This window comes from Bombina bombina, chromosome 4 (assembly GCF_027579735.1).
Source record: "Bombina bombina isolate aBomBom1 chromosome 4, aBomBom1.pri, whole genome shotgun sequence".
NCBI lineage: Eukaryota > Metazoa > Chordata > Amphibia > Anura > Bombinatoridae > Bombina > Bombina bombina.
In genome coordinates, this window is record NC_069502.1 from 462,101,764 (window position 1) to 462,112,451 (window position 10,688).

Sequence of the window (10,688 nt, forward strand, 5' to 3'; positions counted from 1 at the left end):
GTTTTGTGTTGGGCGTGAGGGATTTGCTGTCTGAGGGAGAGATTTCTGATTCAGGAAAGATGTTCCCTCAGACAGACTCAGATATGACGGCTTTTAAATTTAAACTAGAACACCTCCGCTTATTGCTCAAGGAGGTTTTAGCGACTCTGGATGATTGTAACCCTATTGTAGTTCCAGAGAAATTGTGTAAAATGGACAGATTTCTAGAGGTTCCTGCTTACACTGATGTTTTTCCGGTCCCTAAGAGGATTTCGGACATTGTTACTAAGGAGTGAGATAGACCAGGTATTCCGTTCTCTCCCCCTCCTACTTTTAAGAAAATATTTCCCATATCAGACACCATGCCGGACTCGTGGCTGAGGGTCCTTAAGATGGAGGGAGCTATTTCTACCCTGGCTAAGCGTACAACTATACCTATTGAGGACAGTTGTGCTTTCAAAGATCCTATGGATAAAAAATTAGAGGGTCTCCTAAAGAAAATATTTGTTCATTAGGGTTTTCTTCTCCAACCTATAGCGTGCATTGTTCCCGTAGCTACTGCAGCTGCTTTTTGGTTCGAGGCTCTGGAGGAGGCTCTTCAGGTTGAGACCCCATTAGATGATATTCTGGATAGAAATAGGGCTCTCAAGCTAGCTAATTCTTTCATTACAGATGCCGCTTTTCAACTGGCTAAATTAGCGGCAGAGAATTCAGGTTTTGCCATTTTGGCGCGTAGAGCGTTATGGCTTAAGTCCTGGTCTGATGATGTGTCATCAAAATCTAAGCTTTTAGCCATCCCTTTCAAGGGTAAGATCCTATTCGGGCCTGAACTGAAAGAGATCATTTCAGACATCACTGGAGGGAAAGGCCATGCCCTTCCTCAGGATAAGACAAATAAGATGAGGACCAAACAAAATAATTTTCGTTCCTTTCGAAACTTCAAAGGTTGTCCCTCTACCTCTTCCCCTGCTGCAAAGCAAGAGGGGAATTTTGCTCAATCCAAATCATTCTGGAGACCTAACCAGACTTGGAACAAAGGTAAACAGGCCAAGAAGCCCGCTGCTGCCACCAAGACGGCATGAAGGGGTAGCCCCCGATCCGGGACCGGATCTAGTAGGGGGCAGACTTTCTCTCTTTGCTCAGGCTTGGGCAAGAGAGGTTCAGGACTCCTGGGCTTTAGAAATCGTAACCCAGGGGTATCTTCTAGATTTCAAAGATTCTCCTCCAAGGGGGAGATTCCATCTTTCTCAATTGTCTGTAAACCAGACATAAAGAGAGGCGTTCTTACGCTGTGTAGAAGACCTATGTACCATTTGGAATGATCTGCCCAGTTCAGTTCCGAAAACAGAACAGGGGCAGGGATTCTACTGCAATCTGTTTGTGGTTCCCAAAAAAGAGGGAACCTTCAGACCAATTTTAGATCTCAAGATTCTAAACAAATTCCTCAGAGTCCCATCTTTCAAGATGGAGACCATTCCGACTATTCTACCAATGATCCAGGAGGGTCAATATATGACCACAGTGGACTTAAAGTATGCATATCTACACATCCCTATCCACAAAGATAATCACCAGCCGCGGGCATAGCAGTGGCGCCTTATCTGGACGATATCTTAATTCAGGCGTCGACTTGCCAACTAGCCATATCTCACACGGACATTGTGTTGGCTTTTCTAAGATCTCACGGGTGGAAGGTGAACGTAAAAAAGAGTTCACTTATCCCTCTCACAAGAGATCCATTCCTGGGAACTCTGATAGATTCGGTGGACATGAAAATTTTTCTGACGGAGGTCAGGAAATCAAAGATTTTAACCACCTGCCAAGCTCTTCATTCCATTCCTCGGCCGTCAGTGGCTCAGTATATGGAGGTAATCGGACTAATGGTAGCCGCATTGGACATAGTTCTGTTTGCTCGCTTGCATCTCAGACCACTGCAACTATGCATGCTCAAACAGTGGAATGGGGATTATGCAGATTTATCTCCTCAGATAAATCTGGATCAAGAGACCAGAGACTCTCTTCTTTGGTGGTTGTCACAGGATCATCTGTCCCAGGGAATGTGTTTCCGCAGGCCAGCATGGGTCATAGTGACGACGGACGCCAGCCTATTGGGCTGGGGTGCAGTCTGGAATTCCCTGAAAGCACAGGGTTTGTGGACTCAGGAGGAGGCTCTCCTCCCGATAAATATTCTAAAACTGAGAGCGATATTCAACGCGATTCAGGTGTGGCCTCAGCTGGCTTCGGCCAGATTCATAAGATTCCAGTCGGACAATATCACGACTGTAGCATATATCAATCATCAGAGGGGAACAAAGAGTTCCCTAGCGATGATAGAGGTTACCAAAATAATTTGATGGGCAGAGACTCACTCTTGCCATCTATCAGCAATCTATATCCCAGGAGTGGAGAACTGGGACGCAGATTTTCTAAGTTGTCAGACTTTTCATCCGGGGGAGTGGGAACTCTATCCAGAGGTGTTTGCACAATTGATTCAGCAATGGGGCACACCAGAATTGGATCTGATGGCGTCTCATCAGAACGCGAAACTTCCTTGTTACGGGTCCAGGTCAAGGGATCCTCAGGCAGTACTGATAGATGCTCTAGCAGTACCCTGGTCGTTTAACCTGGCTAATGTGTTTCCACCATTTCCTCTCCTTCCTCGTTTGATTGCCAGAATCAAACAGGAGAGAGCTTCAGTGATTTTGATAGCACCTGCATGGCCACGCAGGACTTGGTATGCAGACCTGGTGGACATGTCATCTCTTCCACCATGGACTGTGCCACTGAGACAGGACCTTCTGATTCAAGGTCTGTTCCAGCATCCAAATCTAGTTTCTCTGTGGCTGACTGCTTGGAGATTGAACGCTTGATTTTATCCAAGCGGGGTTTCTCTGAGTCGGTCATAGATACCTTGATTCAGGCTCGAAGCCTGTCACCAGGAAAATTTATCATAAGATATGGTGTAAATATCTTTATTGGTGCGAATCCAAAGGCTACTCATGGAGTAAGATCAGGATTCCTAGGATTTTGTCCTTTCTCCAAGAAGGATTGGAGAAGGGGCTATCAGCTAGTTCCTTAAAGGGACAGATATCTGCTTTATTAATTCTACTGCACAAGCGTCTGGCAGATGTTCCAGACGTTCAGTCGTTCTGTCAGGCTTTAGTTAGAATCAAGCCTGTGTTTAAACCTGTTGCTCCGCCATGGAGTTTGAATTTAGTTCTTAAAGTTCTTCAAGGGGTTCCGTTTGAACCTATGCATTCCATAGATATTAAGCTTCTATCTTGGAAAGTTCTGTTTTTTAGTTGCTATCTCTTCGGCTCGAAGAGTTTCTGAACTATCTGCGTTGCAATGCGACTCGCCTTATCTTGTTTTCCATGCTGATAAGATGGTTTTGCGTACCAAACCTGTATTCCTTCCTAAGGTTGTTACTAATAGGAATATCAATCAGGAAATTGTTGTTCCTTCTCTGTGTCCTAATCCTTCCTCTAAGAAGGAGCGTCTGTTGCACAACTTGGACGTGGTTCGTGCTTTGAAGTTTTACTTGCAAGCAACCAAGGATTTCTGTCAAACATCTTTGTTTGTTGTCTATTCTGGAAAACGTAGAGGTCAAAAAGCTACAGCTACCACTCTTTCATTTTGGCTGAAAAGCATTATCCGTTTGGCATACGAGACTGCTGGACAGCAGCCTCCTGAAAAGATTACAGCTCACTCTACTAGAATGGTGGCTTCCACATGGGCTTTTAAAAATGATGCTTCTGTTGAACAGATTTGTAAAGCTGCGACTTGGTCTTCGATTCATACCTTTTCAAAATTTTACAAATTTGATACTTTCTTTCATGTAATTAGCAAGAGTCCATGAGCTAGTGACGTATGGGATATACATTCCTACCAGGAGGGGCAAATTTTACCAAACCTCAAAATGCCTATAAATACAACCCTCACCACACCCACAATTCAGTTTTACAAACTTTGCCTCCCATGGAGGTGGTAAAGTAAGTTTGTGCTAGATTCTACGTTGATATGCGCTTTGCAGCAGGCTGAAGCCCGGTTTTTCCTCTCAGAGTGCAGTGAATGTCAGAGGGATGTAAGGAGAGTTTTGCCTATTTGAATACAATGGTCTTCCTCTAGAGGATCTATTTCATAGGTTCTCTGTTATCGGTCGTAGAGATTTCTTCTCCTACCTCCCTTTTCAGATCGACGATATACTCTTATATACCATTACCTCTACTGATTCTCGTTTCAGTACTGGTTTGGCTATCTACTATATGTAGATGAGTGTCTTAGGGTAAGTAAGTCTTATTTTATTTATGACACTCTAAGCTATGGTTGGGCACTTTATATGTAAAGTTCTAAATATATGTGTTTAAACTTATATTTGCCATGATTCAGGATAATCAGTATTCCTTCATTCAGACTGTCAGTTTCATTATTTTGGGATAATGCATATGAATAAATATTTTTTTCTTACCTTAAAAATTTTCAATTGACTTTTTTCCCTGCGGGATGTTAGGCTCGCGGGGGCAGAAAATACTTCAATTTATTGCGCCATTCTTGGCGCAAACTTTTTTGGCGCAAACTTTTGTCATTTCCGGCGCCATAGTTGACGCCGGAAGTTTGTTCGTGGTTGCTTCATTTTTTGACGCATGTGTGTTAGACCTTTTTTTTGCGCCAAAAAATGTGGGTGTCGTTTTCGGCGCCAGAGGATGTGGTGTCATATTTGGCGCCAAAAAATATGGGCGTTGTACTTGGCGCCAATAATGTGGGCGTCATACTTGGCGCCAAAAAATGTGGGCGTCATACTTGTTTCCACTTTTTTTCACATTATTTAAGTCATTTTTTTGTTGCTTCTGGTTGCTAGAGGCTTGTTTATTTTGCATTTTTTCCCATTCCTGAAACTGTCATTTAAGGAATTTGATAATTTTGCTTTATATGTTGTTTTTTCTATTACATATTGCAAGATGTCACAACCTGACCCTGGATCAGAATCTACTTCTGGAAAGAAGTTGCCTGATGTTGGTTCTACCAAAGCTAAGTGCATTTGTTGTAAACTTTTGATAACTGTTCCTCCGGGCTGTAGTTTGTGTTAGTTGTCATGATAAACTTTCTAACGCAGATAATGTCTCCATTAGTAATAATCCTTTACCTGTTGTTGTTCCTTCAACATCTAATGTTCAGGATGTCCCTGTTAATGTAAAAGAATTTGTTTCTAAGTCTATTAGGAAGGCTCTGTCTGTTATCCCTCTTTCCAGTAAACGTAAAAGGTCTTTTAAAACTTCTCATATTTCAGATTAATTTTTAAGTGACCGCCATCATTCTGACTTATCTGTTTCTGATGAGGATCTATCTGGTTCAGAAGATTCTGCCTCAGATATTGACACTGATAAATCTTCATATTTATTTAAGATGGAGTTTATTCGTTCTTTACTTAAAGAAGTGTTGATTGCATTAGATATGGAGGAGTCTAGTCCTCTTGATACTAAATCTACTAAGCGTTTAAATTCGGTTTTTAAACCTCATGTAGTTATTCCAGAAGTTTTTCCAGTTCCTGATGCTATTTCAGAAGTAATTTCTAGGGAATGGAATAGTCTGGGTACTTCATTTACTCCTTCTCCAAGGTTTAAGAAATTGTACCCTGTGCCATCTGATAGATTAGAGTTTTGGGACAAAATCCCTAAAGTTGATGGGGCTATCTCTACTCTTGCTAAACGTACTACTATTCCTACGGGGGATAGTACTTCCTTTAAGGATCCTTTAGATAAGAAGCTTGAATCCTTTCTAAGGAGAGCTTATTTATGTTCAGGTAATCTTCTTAGACCTGCTATTTCATTGGCTGATGTTGCTGCAGCTTCCACTTTCTGGTTGGAGGCTTTAGCGCAACAAGTGTCAGACCATAATGCTTATAGCATTGTTAAACTTCTTCAACATGCTAATAACTTTGTTTGTGATGCCATTTTTGATATCATTAGAATTGATGTCGGGTATATGTCTTTAGCTATTTTAGCTAGAAGAGCTTTATGGCTTAAATCTTGGAATGCAGATATGACTTCTAAGTCAACATTGCTTTCTCTTTCTTTCCAAGGTAATAAATTATTTGGTTCACAGTTGGATTCTATAATTTCAACTGTTACTGGGGGGAAAGGAGCCTTTTTGCCTCAGGACAAAAAATCTAAAGGTAAATATAGGGCTGCTAATCGTTTTCGTTCCTTTCTTCAGAATAAGGAACAGAAGCCTGATCCTTCCCCTAAAGGAACGGTTTCCAGTCTGGAATAAATCCAAGCCTTTTAGAAAGTCAAAACCAGCTCCCAAATCCGCATGAAGGTGCGGCCCTCATTCCAGCACAGCTGGTAGGGGGCAGGTTACGATTTTTCAAAGCTATTTGGATCAATTCGATTCAGTCTTTGGATTCAGAACATTGTTTCACAAGGGTACAGAATAGGTTTCAAGGTAAGGCCGTCTGTGAGAAGATTTTTTCTCACGCATTCCAGTAAACCCAGTGAAGGCTCAGGCGTTTCTGAAATGTGTTTCAGACCTAGAGTTGGCTGGGGTAATTGTGCCAGTTCCAGTTCTGGAACGGGGTCTGGGGTTTTACTCAAATCTATTCATTGTACCAAAGAAGGAGAATTCCTTCAGACCAGTTCTGGATCTAAAAATATTGAATCGTTATGTAAGGATACCAACATTCAAAATGGTTACTATAAGGACTATTTTGCCTTTTGTTCAGCAAGGGCATTATATGTCTACAATAGACTTACAGGATGCATATCTTCATATTCCAATTCATCCAGATCACTATCAGTTTCTGAGATTCTCTTTTCTAGACAAGCATTACCAGTTTGTTGCCCTTCCGTTTGGCCTAGCAACAGCTCCAAGGATCTTTTCAAAGGTTCTCGGTGCCCTTCTCTCTGTAATCAGAGAACAGGGTATTGGGGTATTTCCTTATTTGGACGATATCTTGGTACTTGCTCAGTCTTTACATTCTGCAGAATCTCATACGAATCAACTTGTGTCGTTTCTTCAAAGACATGGTTGGAGGATCAATTTACCAAAGAGTTCCTTGATTCCTCAGACAAAGGTAACATTTTTGGGTTTTCAAATAGATTCAGTGTCCATGACTTTGTCTCTAACAGAAAAGAGACGTCTGAAGTTGGTTTCAGCTTGTCGAAACCTTCAGTCTCAATCGTTCCCTTCGGTAGCTTTGTGCATGGAAATTCTAGGTCTCATGACTGCTGCATCGGACGCGATCCCTTTTTGCTCGTTTTCACATGAGACCTCTCCAGCTTTGTATGCTGAACCAGTGGTGCAGGGATTATACAAAGATATCACAATTAATATCCTTAAATCCCAATGTTCGATCTTCTCTGACTTGGTGGTTGAATCACCATTGTCTAATTCAAGGGGCCTCTTTTGTTCGTCCAACCTGGACTGTGATCTCAACAGATGCGAGTCTTTCAGGTTGGGGAGCTGTATGGGGATCTCTGACAGCGCAGGGGATTTGGGAATTTCAGGAGGCGAAATTACCAATCAACATTTTGGAACTCCATGCGATTTTCAGAGCTCTTCAGTTCTGGCCTCTTCTGAAGAGAGAATCATTTATTTGTTTTCAGACAGACAATGTCACAACCGTGGCGTATGTCAATCATCAAGGTGGGACTCACAGTCCTCAGGCTATGAAAGAAGTATCTCGGATACTTGTATGGGCGGAATCCAGCTCCTGTCTAATTTCTGCGGTTCACATCCCAGGTGTAGACAATTGGGAAGCGGATTATCTCAGTCGCCAGACGTTACATCCGGGCGAATGGTCTCTTCACCCAGAGGTATTTCTTCAGATTGTTCAAATCTGGGGACTTCCAGAAATAGATCTGATGGCCTCTCATCTAAGCAAGAAACTTCCCAGGTATCTGTCCAGATCCAGGGATCCTCAGGCGGAAGCAGTGGACGCGTTGTCGCTTCCTTGGAATTATCAACCTGCTTATATCTTTCCGCCTCTAGTTCTTCTTCCAAAAGTGATTTCCAAAATTCTAATGGAACGTTCGTTTGTATTGCTGGTGGCTCCAGCATGGCCTCACAGGTTTTGGTATGCGGATCTCGTTCAGATGGCAAGTTGCCAACCTTGGACACTTCCGTTAAGGCCAGACCTTCTATCTCAAGGCCCATTTTTCCATCAGGATCTCAAATCATTAAATTTGAAGGTATGGAGATTGAACGCTTGATTCTTAGTCATAGAGGTTTCTCTGACTCCGTAATTAATACTATGTTACAGGCTCGTAAATCTGTGTCTAGGAAGATTTATTACCGAGTCTGGAAGACTTACATTTCTTGGTGTTCTTCTCATAAATTCTCTTGGCATTCTTTTAGAATTCCTAGAATTTTTACAGTTTCTTCAGGATGGTTTTTATAAGGGTTTGTCTGCAAGCTCTTTGAAAGGTCAAATCTCTGCTCTTTCTGTTCTTTTTCACAGAAAGATTGCTAATCATCCTGATATTCATTGTTTTGTACAGGCTTTGGTTCGTATCAAGCCTGTCATTAAGTCAATCTCTCCTCCTTGGAGTCTTAATTTGGTTCTGAGGGCTTTACAGGCTCCTCTGTTTGAACCTATGCATTCTCTGGATATTAAATTACTTTCTTGGAAAGTGTTGTTCCTTTTGGCCATCTCTTCTGCTAGAAGAGTTTCTGAGTTATCTGCTCTTTCTTGTGAATCTCCTTTTCTGATTTTTCCTCAGGATAAGGCGGTGTTGCGGACTTCATTTAACTTAGTAGAGAAATTGTTGTCCCTTCATTGTGTCCTAATCCTAAGAATTCTCTGGAGAGATCTTTACATTCTTTGGATGTAGTAAGAGCTTTGAAATATTATGTTGAAGCTACTAAAGGTTTTAGAAAGACTTCTAGTCTATTTGTTATCTTTTCTGGTTCCAGGAAAGGTCAGAAGGCTTCTGCCATTTCATTGACATCTTGGTTAAAGTCTTTGATTCATCATGCTTATGTAGAGTCGGGTAAGTCCCCGCCTCAAAGGATTACGGCTCATTCTACTAGGTCAGTTTCTACTTCCTGGGCTTTTAGGAATGAAGCTTCTGTTGATCAAATTTGCAAAGCAGCAACTTGGTCTTCTTTGCATACTTTTACTAAATTCTACCATTTTGATATTTTCTCTTCTTCAGAAGCAGTTTTTGGTAGAAAAGTACTTCAGGCAGCTGTTTGTTTGATTCTGCTGCTTATTATTTCAGTTTTTTTCATTATAAAGATTAAAACTTTTGATTTGGGTTGTGGATTATTTTTTCAGCGGAATTGACTGTCTTTATTTTATCCCTCCCTCTCTAGTTACTCTTGCGTGGAAGTTCCACATCTTGGGTATCTGCTATCGCATACGTCACTAGCTCATAGACTCTTGCTAATTACAAAACCAAAGCTACAGGACACGGATGAACGGGAGGGACAAGACAGATGGTTAAACAGAAGGCACCACTGCTTGAAGAACTTTTCTCCCAAAAATAGCCTCCGAAGAAGCAAAAACATAATTTATGTAAGAACTTACCTGATAAATTCATTTCTTTCATATTAGCAAGAGTCCATGAGGCCCACCCTTTTTGTGGTGGTTATGATTTTTTTGTATAAAGCACAATTATTCCAATTCCTTATTTTTGATGCTTTCGCTCCTTTCTTATCACCCCACTTCTTGGCTATTCGTTAAACTGAATTGTGGGTGTGGTGAGGGGTATATTTATAGGCATTTTGAGGTTTGGGAAACTTTGCCCCTCCTGGTAGAAATGTATATCCCATAAGTCTCTAGCTCATGGACTCTTGCTAATATGAAAGAAATGAATTTATCAGGTAAGTTCTTACATAAATTATGTTTTTGCTTCTTCGGAGGCTATTTTTGGGAAAAAAGTTCTTCAAGCAGTGGTGCCTTCTGTTTAACCATCTGTCTTGTCCCTCCCGTTCATCCGTGTCCTGTAGCTTTGGTTTTGTATCCCACAAGTAAAGGATGAATCCGTGGACTTGTCGTACCTTATAGAAGAAAAGTAAATTTATGCTTACCTGATAAATTAATTTCTTCTATGGTACGACGAGGCCACGGCCTACCCTGTCATTTTAAGACAGATTATATTTTTTGATTTTAAACTTCAGTCACCTCTGCACCTTTTAGTTTCTCCTTTTTCTTCCTGTACCTTCGGTCGTATGACTGGGGGGTGGAGCTAAGGGAGGAGCTATATAGACAGCTCTGCTGTGGTGCTCTTTGCCACTTCCTGTTAGCAGGAGGATAATATCCCACAAGTAAAGGATGAATCCGTGTACTCGTACCATAGAAGAAATTAATTTATCAGGTAAGCATAAATTTACTTTTAATAAGATAAATTATGTTTTATGATTCTTCACATATATAATTATAGGTTTCTTGTCACAGAGTAAGAGAAAAAGCAAGAATACAATTATCAAGTAATTGTAAAAGAGTATACAACTGTTGAAAGGTTTTTCTCTGTTATAGCAGTATTAAATGTCTTATTGCACAAAGTATCAACGAGGTAGTGTTTAGCAACTAGATAATTACATTCATACTAAGTCTTTATTTATAGTATACAAAAAAAAAAAATTCCATTTATACAGACAGCATAGGCTGATATTAAAAACACTTAAACCAGAATGATAAATCGTTCCACAATTATATTGGATAAATTAATTAAATGACTGTTACAGCAGGCAGATGAAAGAGAACT